The sequence below is a fragment of the Schistocerca cancellata genome, chromosome 10 (genome assembly GCF_023864275.1).
Source record: "Schistocerca cancellata isolate TAMUIC-IGC-003103 chromosome 10, iqSchCanc2.1, whole genome shotgun sequence".
Classification (NCBI taxonomy): domain Eukaryota; kingdom Metazoa; phylum Arthropoda; class Insecta; order Orthoptera; family Acrididae; genus Schistocerca; species Schistocerca cancellata.
Window position 1 is genome coordinate 212,860,851 of NC_064635.1, and position 16,157 is coordinate 212,877,007.

Sequence of the window (16,157 nt, forward strand, 5' to 3'; positions counted from 1 at the left end):
TCACTATGCTGTACTACTACCTTGTTCCGTCTGTTGCTATAGTCCCTACTCACACGTCACATTATAAGATGGCCTTCGGCTACTTTATAGGAGGAGGAGGATATTAGTGTTTAACGTCCCGTCGACAACGAGGTCATTAGAGACGGAGCGCAAGCTCGGGTGAGGGAAGGATGGGGAAGGAAATCGGCCGTGCCCTTTCAAAGGAACCATCCCGGCATTTGCCTGAAGCGATTTAGGGAAATCACGGAAAACCTAAATCAGGATGGCCGGAGACGGGATTGAACCGTCGTCCTCCCGAGTGCGAGTCCAGTGTGCTAACCACTGCGCCACTTCGATCGGTGGCTACTTTATAGATGACTTTGATTTGTGCTTGGATTTTTTACTACTACCTGTTTAATTGTAGCTATCAATGAGTGTTTCATCAATCAGATTTTTTTGTTCATAAAACGTTCTGTTAGGTAATGCTGAAAAGCAGTTATCGTAAAGAGAGAGTGATTATTTGTTTTTCTACGGTACACTAAACTCGCCACACTGCTGTATTCGACAAGTAGTGTTCGAAATTTCACACTGGAACTTGGTATTTAACCACCCATGCTACCCACGTCTTTAAGTGATTAAACACTTATGCGACCGACATTAGCCTCATAAAACAGTAAACTGTCATTGTCCAAGAATTCTTTACATCATACATGTGCCCTCCACGAACGCCCGTCTATGACAAGATTCCCACACAGACTGCAACACTGTTAGAAGGCTAAGCTATGCGACAACGTATCCACAACAGCGCGTCAGGGAGGTGACAGTAGCAGAATGCCTGCGCCAGTATCGTACATATACTCTTGCAGCATGATTACGGTATATTAATAATTTTTATTTATGGACCGTCTGACAGCAACTGAATGCAACACTATAACCATCATCCTACAAACATGGAACAAAAAATGAAAATAATGAGAATAAGCAACCATGACAAACATCTTATACAAATGCAAGAAAACTTCCACATCCAGAAAGCCATAGCAGAAAACAAACATGTGATAAATGAACAAACACACATCAGCACAGGCTCCCTACTACACTTAGTAAAGGAAATGATAACATAATAAAAAAATAATAATAAAAAAAATAAAAAATAAAAAAAGAACTCTTCCCCACATCATCTGGAGACACACACACACACACACACACACACACACACACAGGGAAAAAAATATACACACACACCAGGCACAAAAAATATATATCACACCAAAAAACACTCACACACACACACACACACACACACACACACACACACACACACACACACACACAAACGCACACACAAATGTATACACGAACAGACCACAGATACTTCAATAGTTACACTCATAAGTTTGGCAATAACATTCGATCTTTGGCAAAAACATTTGACAGTCGTCAACAGAAACCAAAACATTGCTTTAAAACAAGCGTTCTGTGCATAGTGTTGTGGAATGGCGAAAAAAACCGCAAATTGTCGTTCATAAGAAGAAGAACAACACCAAAAATGCAACAGGAGCGTAATATGTAGGAAATTGTCCACGCAACCTGTAAGTACAGTTCTAAACATTACTACTTAATAGGAAATACCAACCACCAGAACTGTTTATAACCTATAGGCACAATGACAAAAATGTAAATAAAATAGCTAACATATGTACATATTCCAGGCCACTGATGATGCCTTGCAGAAAATAAAGGCGAAACGCGTATGGCACTAAAATTGTGTTTTATTCAGTTGCTGTCAGACGGTCCATAAATAAAAATTATTAATATACGGTAATATTGCGCGCAACTGAGGAGGACAGGACTATAAAAGTTGAAGATGTCTTGCAGCATGAGTCCGAAAACGTCCTCGAGGCAAAAGCAATAGCGCAGCACCCTTCTACTGGCGAGGCAATTACTGAGGGCAGCATTACTGCCCCATCACCAATGTGAGAGTGCGTGGGTTACAGTGAACCTGCGGCGGTGCATCGGCTACGTGCTGCTGGACGCCTAGCAGAGGTTCCGTGCGGTGGCCATAGCTGAGAGCCAGCGCCGGTATTACAGCGGAACGACTCCGGCAATGTCTTCGGTGGGATTTGCAATAGCACTGCAGCCGTCTGATGGAGGGCAGTATTAGCAACGTGGAGAGACGTCGGCACGGAGCCGGCGGCATGCAATGGCGAAGAAATCTCCGTGCCCCTTCGTCAATGTGAGTCTACGAAGGTCACAGTAGACTGTGTAATGGTCGCCTGGTCGTAGATATTGCTAATTGCTATAATCGCACTATTTCACTCCCATTTACGGAGCTTGTTAGCACTTGATGTTAGGTTGGCGCCATTAAAATGCATTGTGTTGTAGTAATCGCTGCTACTTGCTGGATCGCTGCTGTCTCTCGATGCTGATGCTGGCTCTAATTCTGGTTGTCTAGGGTTAAAAACATGAGGTCCCGTGTTTTTTATGTGCTTTTGATGATAAAGAACGAGCGAAACCAACAAATATGTAAACTTCAAATATTTATTATTCTGGTGGCCATCTTAATTCCACTGTCCACCAAAGACCATGACTCAACACAAAGTAGTACTTCCGTTACATGTTCTTTGCATTGTTTATCCACCTCAAACAATAACACACAAACACACTTTACCAAAGTGACATTCCGACTGCCTCCTCGACCGTTCTTGCTGCTTGTACTTATAACATTGTCAAAGAACTACTAAAAAGAGATATAGTTTACAAGTCACATGTACATCTGTTATCATAATTTGTGCAGAAAAGTTATTAATTTGCATCGAGTGACATAATTTAACATGTTATTAAAATGACAGACAGATTTGTTGACTTGACAGAATAATTCTTTGTTACAAAAAGGCCGTTTTTAGAAGTTTGTCAATTGACTTCTCTAATTTGCATAAATAAGTAAATAACATGAATTATTAAGAATTACATTGGTTTTCGTCTAAAATAGGATTTCTTACGTGAATACTGAGTGAAAACGCTCCTAGTGAACAAATAGGTTTCACTGGGTGATTTTTATTTAAGGAGATCCAAAATACCTAAGTTGGCCACTATTTTTCGTACTTCATATTAATTATTTAAGATGAACTTAGTGTTTTTACATGATGACATTTGCTGTATCAGTGATCAAGTGATATAAACTTTTGTGTGGGTCAGTTATTCAGTATAATTTAATGGGTTGACTGTTTATGGAGACATGTTATGCAATCATTGTTAACATACACAATAATTTTTCTATAATCATAAATACTCTTTAAACTGGTTGAATTTGGAGGGTATCGCATACTTCGGTACAGTAAAGCCTTTAATATGTTCCGTTACAACTGCAAGCAGTGCATAGGTTACAAGCTACTGGAAACCCAGCAGAGGTTCCATGCGCTGACTGTAACCTAATGCCAGCGCTAGTACTATAGATATACACTAGGAGAATGACAGAAAAAAATGCCCTGGAGCTATAGACAGAGTAGGAACGACACGTCACATGGAGGGAGATGCGGCTCCTTAGCGCAGCGTTAGCTTCTCGGAGACGCGACGGCAGGTGGCCCATAGGCTGCAATGGCGAAGAAATTACTGTGACCCATCGTCCATGTCAGGGTGGGAGGCTTATAATATGGCGGCAAAAGTGCATCAGTCAAAAGCTACTGGAGACTGGAGAGGTTCCTTGCGGTGATGGTAGCCGAGTGCCACGCTGGTGTCATAGACATACGCAAACAAAATGACTCAAAAAATGATCCAGGATCATATGCAACAGTGCAGAACCCGTCCAATGAACAAGCAGCGCACGGGGCAGCATGAGTGTCTTGGAGGGACGTCGGCAGAGAGCCCGTAGTATCCAGTGGCGAAGAAATTTCTGTGCCCCATCGTCAACGTCAGGATGCGAGACTTATAATAAATAGACAAAACAGCATCTGTCACAAGGTACTGGAGCCTCTGAAACTTCTTTACAAATTTTTTACTTAAACTCAAATAACTGGGAAGTTAAAACTTCTAAATTTAATTCTGAAACTGCTGAGTGATATTGAATGCACTGTCAATTTGCTATATTTTTATCATTTAATTTCTGACCAACAGAATTGTTTCTGACGAATACAACTCAGACTTATTCATTTATAACCCACAATATACGACGATAACGTAATCTGACTATTAGTTAACACAAAAGAGTAGCTCTGAATAAGAAGAAATCCAACAATAACCCATACATTTCATAAGTTACTTATATCACAGAAAATCTTCATTACACTGACTGGAGAAATACCGCAAGCACCAATACAGCCAGCTAAATAGAAGATTCTAACTACTGAAGGCTCTAACTACTAACAGGCATGTGGTTAGCAAAGGAAAGATTTTGTTTCAGAGCAAACAATTATTTAGCAAATTTTATCTTAATAATGTGACAGCCAGTTAAAAACGTATATAATCGTTGACATCCAGTTCCAAAAATTATATAAACGTCCACAATATTACATTTCCATGTCGGACACACGTCCAGATCGCCTACACTCGAGACCTCCAGCCTCCATCACTGCTAACTATTAACTTCCAGCTTCCATCACTGCGAGTCCGACCAGCCACACAGAGTCTCTTACAGAGGGCGCACAGCACATGAATGGTGGGCTCCATGTGGTTCCCAAGTCGTGCAGCGACCGTAAACCATAAAATTACCAAATATGCCTCAAAAGCGATTAAATAAAACATGGTTTTGCGACTGGTTGCTGGATATTTGGTAATTTTACTGTCTGAGTTATTAAAGCAGTCTATCGCGCTGCCAACATACAAACATATAAAGAAACTACTTAAAACACAGGAGAGGTTCCCTGCGGTGTTCGTAGCCGCGTGCTACGCCAGTATCATAGATGTACACTAGCAAAATGACTCCAGAAATGTCCTGAAGCCATATGCAATAGCATAGCACACGTCTAATGAACAATCTGTCTATGAAGGCTTCATTAACGTCTTCGGGAGACGCTAATGACGAGGCTGTAGTAATCAAAGGCGAAGAAATTTCTTTGTCCCACAGTCAAAGTCAGGGTGCGAAGCTGATAATAAAGCGGCACAAGTTCATCGGTTACAAGCTGCTGGACACACAGGCGACTTACCATGCGGTGATACAGGGTGTTTCAAAAATGACCAGTATATTTGAAACGGCAATAAAAACTAAACGAACAGCGATAGAAATACACCGTTTGTTGCAATATGCTTGGGACAACAGTACATTTTCAGGCGGACAAACTTTCGAAATTACAGTAGTTACAATTTTCAACAACAGATGGCGCTGCGGTCTGGGAAACTCTATAGTACGATATTTTCCACATATCCACCATGCGTAGTAATAATATGGCGTAGTCTCTGAATGAAATTACCCGAAACCTTTGACAACGTGTCTGGCGGAATGGCTTCACATGCAGATGAGATGTACTGCTTCAAATATACCCGTCATTTTTGAAACAACCTGTAGTAGCCGCGTGCAACGGCAGTATCATAGATGTACACTAGCAAAAGCCAGCCGGGGTGGCCGAGCGTTTCTAGGCACTACAGTCTGGAACCGCGCGACCGCTACGGTCGCAGGTTCGAATCCTGCCTCGGGCATGGATGTGTGTGATGTCCTTAGGTTAGTTAGGTTTAAGTAGTTCTAAGTTCTAGGGGACTGATGACCTTAGAAGTTAAGTCCCATAGTGCTCAGAGCCATTTGATCCATTTGAACACTAGCAAAATGACTCCAAAAATGTCCTGAAGCCATATGCAATAGCGGAGCACCGGTCCAATCAGTGAGTATCTTTGCTTAGTAACGTAAATAGAGATCGCAGTTTGGTTCGTATTGAGAAATAATTTAAAGATATAGTTGTATTATAGACAGTTCAACTTTAAGCGCTTTCCACTAGTGATCATAATCTTTCGACAAGCAATTACACATAAGTTTCGTTTGTCTGGAATCAGAATAGCGGGTTTTGTGGCCGCCCTGAGCGGACGCGCTTTGGCGCTTCCGTTTGGATGTTGCGTTACATTGTTGTGTAAAATTGTGATTGTGGTGATGCAGTATTTTAGTTTCCTTCTTCTCGCGTGCTGTTAACTGCTGACGAGGTAGCCATGTTTCCCAGAAACCTTACCTTAAGATTTGGATTTGTCAAAGCAACCCGTAACGTTTAGCCAGATTCACTGGAAATTCATGACTGAATCGTTGATGTTATTGGCATTACGCATACTGCTTCTTTTGTGAATCTGCTTTCCCCGTTAGTGCTGGAATGGATTTTCAGAAACTCGAAGGAAAAGTTGCATTCCTCCATCGCGATAATTCGGTGAGTACAGTTACCATTTCAAATGCTGATTTTGATTACAAACAAGTCAGAGTATTTGATTTGCCCATGAGGTAGAAAACTGCTAGGGTAACTCAGGGAGAGTTAGACCACTTTTTTTCTTTAGGGTGAAATTCATCGGTTTTAATTTTTTTTAACTTCTGGCAGCATTTTCCTATAGATTGTCATTTAAACTTACTTACAGTACATTATTGAGGCCTTTCCACTCAAAGTGCAAGTCACACAACGAAATAAAAATATACATCAGCGGTCCGTCTCTCCCGTAAGTGTGTGGGTGAGATGGACCACGTAAATAATTGTTGCACATGAAGAAAAGAGTGAATGGAAATCACGTATTTTTATTGTAATATGTAGCAATGTGTTGTATAGCTAGAGAAGGCCGCAATGCACGCGTTAAACTCAAGTAGGCTGGCGTGAGGTCTGCAACAGGATACGGAATGAATGCTATAAAGAAAAGTACGTAGCTTCTGGAATACTTAACTTTAATCCACATTTGTAGAACATTGCTCTTGATGATACAGAAGTATTATAGCAATTGAATACGGCGCCTTGCTAGGTTGTAGCAAAATGTAGCTGAAGGCTATGCTAACTATCGTCTCGGCAAATGAGAGCGTAATTCTCAGTGAACCATAGCTAGCAACGTCGGCTGTACAACTGGGGCGAGTGCTAGTAAGTCTCTCAAGACCTGCCGTGTGGTGGCGCCCGGTCTGCGATCACTGACAGTGGCGACACGCGGGTCCGACATGTACTAATGGACCGCGGCCGATTTAAAGCTACCACCTAGCAAGTGTGGTGTCTGGCGGTGACACCACACAATGAATACAGTAAGGCGTTTCAGACCAAAACAATTTTATCAGTTTTTTGTAAATAGTAGGCGAACACTGGATTTTCATTGATTTGTAGATATTGTGCAAACTGTAGGGCATTTTTCTCCTCCCACAGCTATTACATTTATTAGCAAATGATGACCAACATTCTTGGGACCATCGTGAGCAGGAAATAAACTGAATCCAATCGTCTTTTCTGTTGGTTTCGTAAAAGATTTCATCACACCCCGCACATTCATTTTCATCCCATTCGTCAAAGCTATTTTCAGTATCTTCTACAGTCTTCAGTGTTGCAACTTTCTGCATCTGATGAACATGGTGGACTGTTTGCAGCATTTTTCTTTCGTCGTTTCTTGGGTCTCTTTTTCTCCTTCGTAGTGCTCTGCTTTGTTGGTAGTTTTTGTTCCCTTGTTTCTGTCGCCTTTCTTTTCTCTTCCCTCTTTCCCTTTACACTTTTAATATTTTCAGCAGAGTTCGGTGCTTTGGAGGCAGTTGTTGTGTTCCTCTTGAAATTCGGTGTTTTGTCAATAGAAGGAACAGGTGATATTTCTTCCGAAAGCTTTGTCGGTGTTTGCTTAGACATCGGAGTGGTTAGTTTTGATGTGGTAATCGTGGAAGTCTCGAATTTAGTAGTAGTGGTGCTTGAAGTTGTGTCGGCGGAGGAACTCGGCTCTTTCGACGTGCTTGGGGTCGCTAGGTTTGTTGATGAGTTGTGAACTGGTTGGTTGGCTCGAGTGCCAGATTCAGCTCCTATATTTGTTGGCACTGACTCGACTTCCGACAAAAAAGCCTCGTCGGGGAGTGCAGACATACTCAGTGGAATTATTCCACATGCCTTGAAGACACTTGCACCATTTTCGACGGTGGCTGATTTAGCCCACGCTGAATTTAGTAGTTTTCCAAACGGAAGACAGTTTATTTTCCTCCCTGGATTATTTATCAAGAAATTGTTGCAAGCTTTGTAAAAATAGTTTTTCAGTGATTTGAAAAATGTTCGATCCAACGATTGTAACCAGTGGGATGTACGAGGGCAGTTCAATAAGTAATGCAACACTTTTTTTTCTGAAACAGGGATTGTTTTATTCAGCATTGAAATACACCAGGTTATTCCCCAATCTTTTAGCTACACAACACTATTTTTCAACGTAATCTCCATTCAATGCTATGGCCTTACGCCACCTTGAAATGAGGGCCTGTATGCCTGCACGGTACCATTCCACTGGTCGATGTCGGAGCCAACGTCGTACTGCATCAATAACTTCTTCATCATCCGCGTAGTGCCTCCCACGGATTGCGTCCTTCATCGGGCCAAACATATGGAAATCCGACGGTGCGAGATCGGGGCTGTAGGGTGCATGAGGAAGAACAGTCCACTGAAGTTTTGTGAGCTCCTCTCGGGTGCGAAGACTTGTGTGAGGTCTTGCGTTGTCATGAAGAAGGAGAAGTTCGTTCAGACTTTTGTGCCTACGAACACGCTGAAGTCGTTTCTTCAATTTCTGAAGAGTAGCACAATGCACTTCAGAGTTGATCGTTTGACCATGGGGAAGGACATCGAACAGAATAACCCCTTCAGCGTTCCAGAAGGTCTGTAACCGTGACTTTACCGGCTGAGGGTATGGCTTTAAACTTTTCTTGGTAGGGGAGTGGGTGTGGCGCCACTCCATTGATTGCCGTTTTGTTTCAGGTTCGAAGTGATGAACCCATGTTTCATCGCCTGTAACAATCTTTGACAAGAAATTGTCACCCTCAGCCACATGACGAGCAAGCAATTCCGCACAGATGGTTCTCCTTTGCTCTTTATGGTGTTCGGTTAGACGACGAGGGACCCAGCGGGAACAAACCTTTGAATATCCCAACTGGTGAACAATTGTGACAGCACTACCAACAGAGATGTCAAGTTGAGCACTGAGTTGTGTGATGGTGATCCGTCGATCATCTCGAACGAGTGTGTTCGCACGCTCCGCCATTGCTGAAGTCACAGATGTGCACGGCCGGCCCGCACGCGGGACATCAGACAGTCTTGCTTGACCTTGCGGCGATGATGACACACGCTTTGCCCAACGACTCACCGTGCTTTTGTCCACTGGCAGATCACCGTAGACATTCTGCAAGCGCCTACGAATATCTGAGATGCCCTGGTTTTCCGCGAAAAGAAACTCGATCACTGCCCGTTGTTTGCAACGCACATCCGTTACAGACGCCATTTTATCAGCTTCGTACAGCGCTGCCACCTGTAGGAAGTCAATGAAACTATACGAGACGAAGCGGGAATGTTTGAAAATATTCCACAAGAAATTTCCGGTTTTTTCAACCAAAATTGGCCGAGAAAAAAAATGTTTTGCATTACTTATTGAACTGCCCTCGTATATGGAGGTAGACTCATTAAAATAATCCCTTGTTCCTCTGCAAACTCTAAAGTTTTCAAACAGCTTGTGTGAGACGTCCATCAAGTATTAACAGCACTTGTCCTGCTGGTTTCCTGGGAGTGAAATGGATTTTTTGCCAATCCAGGAAAACAAAACTGTTTACATATGCAGATTTTTCAGACATTCTTACAATTGCACCAGGTGGCATTCCATCCATAAATTCCTGCTTTAGGTTTTTCCCCTTCATTACGGAAAAGGGTGCAAGAAATGTTCCTTCGCCATTGACACAACACAGAACAGAGATTGTCTCTCCTTTCTCGCCAGGTGTGACTGACGCAACGTTTCTTGAACCTTTAATTGCTAAAACATTGCCAGGTTTGTTGTTCAGCTGCAGCACAGTTTCATCCATATCGTAGACGTGGCCTGGTTTGCCAAACCATTCGTTTTCGCCCATGACAGTTGCAAGAAGCTTGAAATACTCTTTCACAGTGTCTTTATTCATCCCTTTGGCTCGAGCAGCTGACACACCTTCCGCTCTTCTTACAACTACATTGGGATTAGGTCTAAGAAAGGAATGAAGCCAGTCGTAACCAGCCCTTTTTAGTTCCTTATTGAAAGTATGTTGTTTATTTAGCCTTTGAGCTAATTCAAATGCCATACTCCTTACCGAATCTCTACACGGTGCAAAATCTCGCTCTTGAAGTTTCTTAATGTGAGCGATGACTTTTCGTTCATTCTCAATACCCAGTAAAGACTGAGGCCCATACTACCCTTAGAATAATTTTTTGACTGCAGTCTTCTTTTCAATGTAGTTTTAGGTACACCAAAAGCTTTAGCTGCAGCATTGACACCCATGATATTATCCCACACAGCATGTATGGTCTTCATCAATCCATCTTCGGTCCTTTTGAAATGGAAAAACATGTTATTCGATTAATTTTTAAAATATTAATGTAATTTCCATGGTCAATCAAGATATATTTAATTGTGGTCCATATCTTCCGATTGTCTGGGAGAGATGGACCAAACCGATTTCAGTCTGCAGTTTTAGAGCTCAGTGACTATTTTAGATTACGCACATGCCAACACATTTGTCAAGCTTTCTGTAATAACACTGCAAGAAATACTGTGCAAACTGTGCCATAATACTAAAAGAACGTAACTGCATGATAAAACTTTTCAACTTACCAAAACAGAAAATGGGATTTTTTTTCTGAACTAAGACGATAATGACAAAAACATTTTTGCGAGACGTTCGTTCAACAAGGAGCTTACTCACAAGTGAACGGTGCTGCTGTCTAGCGGCGCATTCACAAAATACGTCACTGGTCCGTCTCACCCAGTTGTACAACTCGCCCCGAGTTACCCTACTTAAAAGGCGTATTATGTAAATACAGAGACACAATCAATTTCGTAATGAACGATGTCCAAGCCAGCATAGACTGCAATGCTTTAGTGGTGTTCGTTCTGTCGATATGCATGTCAAACAAAACATTCCATCTCATATTTTGGTTTATGGTAACAAAGCGCACGTTATTTACAATGGACAGACTTTGACTTGTCACATATGCAACGAAAGTGGCCATCTCCGGCAAAACGGTCCAAAAAAGCTGTTTGTGTTGCAGAATAATTTACAAAAGCGTAAAAAGTTAACACTAGCTGATATTGTGACCGTCGGGTGGTGAAGGTCCCAGCATTACGGAAAATGTGGAAGACAGGCCATAAAACGATCCTGAGGTATTTCTCCTTTACCTAAGAGAGACACTGTAGACAATCCGGCTGCGAAAAGTAGTATAGCTACTAACAAGAGACGTCGAACTTGTGTCGGCAGTAGCACAGATGAAGAGGAAATCAACCTGTCGCTGAGTGCTGTAGGTGACATTCAGAAAACAGTACTGGAAGCTATTGTTTCAGACAATTTTGTCAACATAAACTCAAACTCTCAGTCAAGTATATCAGCAGACATATCGAGTACGCCACCGTTAACCGAACAGGTCGAAGTGACGTCACAGTCCAATTCTGTAGTTCAAGACGCGCCAGTAGATGGCGATGCGCGGCTCTTGGTGACGTCACAACCCTGCGCTGTAGTACCCGGTATGACAATGAACGCAGACACTCACACTAGGATGTAACTGAAAGCACACATGACGAGGTAGCGAGTGACTGTCAATAACAGGCGACGTCACAGCCCAAATCCCACGACGACTAACCTGAGTTTTACAGCAAACGAAAGTGATCACAGAAGTGACCGGACGTTGGATAAATGTTCGCAAACTTTGGCAGACGACATGGTGGCACAAGACTGCCCCTTCAGATTCACCAACGCCGCCCTCAGTGGGAAACTACTCAGGGGGTGGGAGGAGCATACATTCGGTGAAGGCCAGTGTCAATGCAAACCGTAAGAAAAGTAAAAAGAAAGGTTCAAATGCAAACCGGGGCGGTAGTTTCCCGTTTCTCAGAAACTATCCGGCATGGAATGGCGTGAAATGATAGTAGCGGTAATAGTATGGTATTCTGCCTTACGGTAGGTCTCGTCATGGGTTAAGCCTCTTTGTCTGTCCATAGCCAGTCTTTTCATTTCTGAATATTTGTCTCCTTTTATATTGTCCAGCATCTGATATCTTCTTTTTCATCTTCCCCTTTTTCCCTCCACCATTCCTTCTACTTCTTATCATCATCATCATCATCATCATTTAAGACTGATTATGCCTTTCAGCGTTCAGTCTGGAGCATAGCCCCCCTTATACAGTTCCTCCATGATCCCCTATTCAGTGCTAACATTGGTGCCTCTTCTGATGTTAAACCTATTACTTCAAAATCATTCTTAACCGAATCCAGGTACCTTCTCCTCGGTCTGCCCCGACTCCTCCTACCCTCTACTGCTGAATCCATGAGTCTCTTGGGTAACCTTGCTTCTCCCATGCGTGTAACATGACCCCACCATCTAAGCCTGTTCGCCCTGACTGCTACATCTATAGAGTTCATTCCCAGTTTTTCTTTGATTTCCTCATTTCCTGCCATTGTTCCCATCTACTTGTACCTGCAATCATCCTAGCTACTTTCATATCCGTAACCTCAACCTTGTTGATAAGGTAACCTGAATCCACCCAGCTTTCGCTCCCATACAACAAAGTTGGTCGAAAGATTGAACGGTGCACAGATAACTTAGTCTTGGTACTGACTTCCTTCTTGCAGAAGAGAGTAGATCGTAGCTGAGCGCTCACTGCATTAGCTTTGCTACACCTCGCTTCCAGTTCTTTCACTATGTTGCCATCCTGTGAGAATATGCATCCTAAGTACTTGAAACCGTCCACTGTTCCTCCTAATTGGCACTCAATCCGTTTATATTTGTTTCCCACTGACATTACTTTCGTTTTGGAGATGCTAATCTTCATACCATAGTCCTTACATTTCTGATCTAGCTCTGAAATATTACTTTGCAAACTTTCAATCGAATCTGCCATCACAACTAAGTCATCCGCATATGCAACACTGCTTATTTTGTGTTCACATATCTTAATCTCACCCAGCCAGTCTATTGTTTTCAACATATGATCCATAAATAATATGAACAACAGTGGAGACAGGTTGCAGCCTTGTCTTACCCCTGAAACTACTCTGAACCATGAACTCAATTTACCGTCAACTCTAACTGCTGCCTGACTATCCATGTAAAGACCTTTAATTGCTTGCAAAAGTTTGCCTCCTATTCCATAATCTTGTAGAACAGACAATAACTTCCTCCTAGTAACCCGGTCATATGCCTTTTCTAGATCTATAAAGCATAGATACAATTCCCTGTAGTTGTTACAATCTTTTCTGTTTCCATGTTTAAAGATTGGTGTGATTACTGCTTTTGTCCAGTCTGATGGAACCTGTCCCAACTCCCAGGCCATTTCAATTATCCTGTGTAGCCATTTAAGACCTGACATTCCACTGTATTTGATGAGTTCCGACTTAATTTCATCCACCCCAGCCGCTTTATTGCACTGCAATCTATTAACCATTTTTTCCACTTCCTCAAATGTGATCCTATTTCCATCATCATTCCTATCCCATTCTACCTCGAAATCTGAAACATTACTGATCGCATTTTCACCTACATTGAACAACTCTTCAGAATATTCCCTCCATCTGCCCAAGGCATCCACAGGATTCACCAGCAGTTTTCCTGACCTGTCCTGAAGACTGCTAATTACACTCCAGAATGGTTTTCCAGCAGCTTGACCCATAGTCTCCAACCTGTTTCCAAAGTCTTCCCACGATTTCTTCTTCGATGCTGCAATTATCTGTTTGGCTTTGTTTCTTTCTTCAACATAACTTTCTCTGTCTACCTGGGTTCTGGTGTGTAGCCATTTTTGATACGCCTTCTTTTTCCTTTTACAGGCTGCCTTGACTGTATCATTCCACCAAGCTGTTTGCTTCATCCTACTTTTACACACTACTGTTCCAAGACATTCTTTAGCCACTTCTAGTACTGTGTCCCTGTACCTTGTCCATTCCTTTTCCAATGACTGTAATTGACTACATTCAACTAACTGGTACCTTTCAGAGATCGCTGTTATGTACTTGTGCCTGATTTCCTTATCCTGAAGTTTCTCCACTCTTATCCTCCGACATATGGACCTGACCTCCTGCACTTTCAGCCTCACAATCCCAATTTCACTGCAGATTAAATAATGATCAGTGTCATCAAAGAATCCCCTGAATACGCGCGTGTCCCTCACAGCCTTCCTGAATTCCTGATCTGTTATTATATAGTCAATGGCAGATCTGGTTCCCCTGCCTTCCCAAGTATACCGGTGAATGTTCTTATGTTTAAAAAAGGAGTTTGTGATTACTACGCCCATACTGGCACAGAAATCCAAGAGTTGTTTCTCGTTCCTGTTGGCCTCCATATCCTCTCCAAATTTACCCATAACCTTTTCATACCCTTCTGTTCGATTTCCAATCCTGGCGTTAAAATCACCCATGAGCTGAACACTGTCCTTGTCCTTTACTCTAACAACTACATCACTGAGTGCCTCATAAAAACTATCCATCTTATCTTGATCTGTCCCTTCACAATGCGAATATACTGACACAATCCTAATTTTCTTGCAAGACACTGTCAAATCTATCCACATCAATCGTTCGTTTACATACCTTATTGCAACTATGCTGGGTTTCATTTCTTTCCTGATGTACAGCCCTACATCCCATTGTGCTATTCCTGCTTTGACTCCTGACAGGTAGACCTTGTATTCTCCCACTTCCTCTTCTTTCTCCCCCTTACCCGAATGTCACTAACAGCTAAAACGTCCAGCCCCATCTTACTTGCAGCCTCTGCCAGCTCTACCTTCTTCCCAGAGTAGCCCCCATTGATATTAATAGCTCCCCATCTCATTACCATTTGTATGCCAAGTCGTATTTTAGGAGTCCCTGGTTTTCCAGTTAGAGGTGGGACTCCGTCACCTCCAAAGGTCCGAGGCATTTTGCTCTAATTGTTGCCAGCATCATATTTAAAGTACTTCTTCCTTCAAAAAACAGTCCCTCCTCAAACAATGTCCAATCCAGTTCCGTTTTCTCTTTCTGATATCTTTCAGCATGTTTCTTTCTTCTCCAACTCTTCTCAATACTTCTTCATTCCATACTCGGTCTTCCCATTTCACTATTTTCATTCGTCTCCCTATCCACATCTCTAGTGCCTCCAATCGTCTTTCATCTTCCTTCCTCAATGTCCAGGTCTCCGCGCCATATAGTGCAACGCTCCAGATGTAACATTTGGCAATTCTTTTCCTCAGATCTTTGGTTAGTGGTCCACAAGGATATTTCTGTTTCCTCTCGAATCCTTCTTTTGCCATAGCAATTCCTTTCCTAATTTCTGTTGAGCAATACATATCATCCACTATTACACTTCCCAAGTAATTGAAGTTATTCACTTCCTGTATTTCCTTTCCCCCTATTTTCATACGGCATTTTCTCCCCTTTCCTCCAATTACCATGCTTTTTGTTTTCTTCTTGTTAACCTTCATTCCATATTCTTCTGATTTTGTGTTTAGATCATTTGTTCCATCTATCTTGCACTCTCTGCCATCGCAACCATTTCGTCTGCAAATCTTATACATTCCACTCTCAGACCCCCTATATAAGCTCCTCTCCTTCCATCAAAACTTTCACTAATAATTTCCTCCAGATATATATTGAACAGTGTTGGTGATAAACAACAACCTTGTCTTACACCTCTTCCCAGTTCTATTGCTTCACTCATCACACCTCCTATTCTTACTCTCGCTCTATGGTTCGAATATAAATATCTAATTAGCCGTCAATTTGTCCCATCTGACACAGTCAAAACCCTTTTCAGGATCAGTGAACACAACATACACCTTCGTTTTCTTCTCCGTGTAGCTCTCCCCTATCACTCTCAATAGCCCAGTGGCATCTCTAGTTCCCATTCCTCGCCTAAAACCAAATTGCTCATCTCCTACTACGCAGTTCTGATTTCCATATAGCCTTCTGTTGAGCGCCCCCAGTAAGACTTTGGCTGCATGCGGTATCAGGCTCAGTGTTCTATGTTCCTCAAACTTTTTCCTGTTCTTTTTCTTTTCTATAGGTATTAAGATACTTTCTGTTAAGTCCTTTGGCCA